This window comes from Plectropomus leopardus, unplaced genomic scaffold (assembly GCF_008729295.1).
Source record: "Plectropomus leopardus isolate mb unplaced genomic scaffold, YSFRI_Pleo_2.0 unplaced_scaffold15457, whole genome shotgun sequence".
NCBI lineage: Eukaryota > Metazoa > Chordata > Actinopteri > Perciformes > Serranidae > Plectropomus > Plectropomus leopardus.
In genome coordinates this window covers 1-2,077 of record NW_024616564.1, presented here as the reverse complement: position 1 = coordinate 2,077, position 2,077 = coordinate 1, and the positions used below count along the sequence as shown (strand labels likewise).

The following is a 2,077-nucleotide window of genomic DNA, read 5'->3' as shown; positions in this document are numbered from 1 at the left end:
CAGAACCTCGTTTAGTTACACTTTGAAAAAGACAGTTCGGTTCTGTCCGTTCACTTTACCACAAAGTGACTTTCAGTCAGTAACTATACGCGTTCGACCCTTCTCAGACAAATGCCTCGATGTCTTCAACCAAAAAGGACTCCCAGCTCTGAGGAACTGGAGCAGAACCACAGAACGTGAATCTGCACCAGTGACCCCCAGAACCAGACTGAGTCCTGCTCCGACTCGTCATCGTATCTTCACTGAAGGGACAGAAACCGAGACACTGAACAAACACAAGGCTCCGTATGACAGATGTCAGTTTCTGTTCTGAACTTTAATTGACGTCATTAAATCACTTCTGCAGAAAATATCTCACACATGCAGTTTTTTTTTTTTTTAAACCTTCTATGTTTATCATAAAGTCTGGACACTCACCTTGTGGCCAGGATGATGATCTCAGTCCTGGTTGGAGTCACACGCACCTCCACACCTGAGTAGCCATCCTCAGCAAGCTCGCGAGTCAGGAACTCGTTCAGCTCGGCCTTGAAGATACCGTCTGAGACGAACTGAGGAGAGAAGACAAGCTCAGTTAACCTATGATAAAAGTGACCATCAATCAGAAAGAAAAAAAACAGACTGAGTCCAGAACACGTCTTTCATCAATGATAGAAATGGATTAAAATGATTGATTCATCTAATTCTGATCGATCTCCATCATAAAGTGCAGTATAATGTTTATTTAACATGTAAAATAGTACACTTGCTGCAACTAAACAGGCAACAGCACTAAATGTCTATGGTGTTGACAAACCCCAGTAACAGCAGAAGATATTTTATTACTTTTACTAACAAGCAGAAACAACTGTTAAACTTAGTTTGCTAAATTTTCCAGCAGCAACATCACCTGCTCCATCAGCAGCAGCAGCAGAGGGAGGACAAAAGGAACGATACTGACTGCCGTCTGTCTTCCAGTAACTCTAAACTTCACTCAGCATTATAATGATGAGAATTTTACTTATTTCATTGCCATTCTATATTAGTGTCCAGTGAGATATTAAGTTCATAGAGTGGTACTGCTGTTTTATAATGACTTCTCTAGAAACAACATTAAGTTATAAAATAATAATAACATCGAAGCCAGTTCTGAATTTGTTCTTTTTAAAAAAATAATTCCTTGTGCAAGTTGCACAGCATTATTAATCTTACACATCTAAGCAAAACTGGTATTTTAACTGCAATATGCCTAATCGCATTGGAAAGTGAACGGATTCTGGAAATCAGCAGCAGCCCTAATCAATGAGGGATTACTTTATCTCATTTATGTAAGTGAGCTAACATCTGATCTAGTCAAAAACAAACTCGAAAAGAGCACACAGTGACAGCAATCATTTATATTATTTCAAATATTTGAACTCTTTGAGATTCATGTATATAAGTTCGGCAATTGAGCTGTGACTTACGAAGTTTTCAAATAAACGGTGTAGTTTAGCAAGTATAAATACCCATCAGATAACCAAATATTACCACGTCAGATTTTATGTAAAAGTTTAACTTTAATACACTGAAATACGATGCTGTCAGATAGTTTGCAGACATTTAAATATACCCACACTGTCCTCTGCAGCCATCAGATGTTCTGATCACACATTACAACCTACATTTTTATGTAATTATTAATCAAACTCGTTAATATTTGCCGGTTTATATACTGCAGCTAAGCTAACTCCTTCAGCTCCTGTTCATCTGACTGTGAAGCTAACTCATGCTAACTGAACCACAACATAAAACCTAATCAAAACACTACAAGGGAGATATTTGAAAATGTTTGAAGTCTGGAAGAATAGTTTAGCACACTCGCCGACGGGGTGATAAATTAATCCAGCGCTCGTGTCAGTGTGAGCCGGTTTGTAACTCATTCCGGCCGCGCCGGACAGAGCCATGATCACCAAATGAGGAGGACGCGGGGCCGGCAGCATCTGGATTAATCCTCCGCGGACCACAGGCGGACTAACCCAACTAACACCAAGATGAACGACAAACTGTAGTATCCGACACAGAATGACCCCATTTTTTTGCAAACCGGCCGTTTGTGTGA

General features: G+C 39.8%; 1 non-coding gene across 1 annotated transcript; it reads right to left on the bottom strand.

Annotated features, from left to right (window-relative positions):
* Nucleotides 1-98: 98 nt before the first annotated feature.
* LOC121964386 lies at nt 99-248 on the bottom strand. Its single transcript, XR_006107353.1, has one exon. It is a non-coding gene; the product is annotated as a small nucleolar RNA SNORD15 (small nucleolar RNA).
* Between the last annotated feature and the right edge of the window lie 1,829 nt (nt 249-2,077).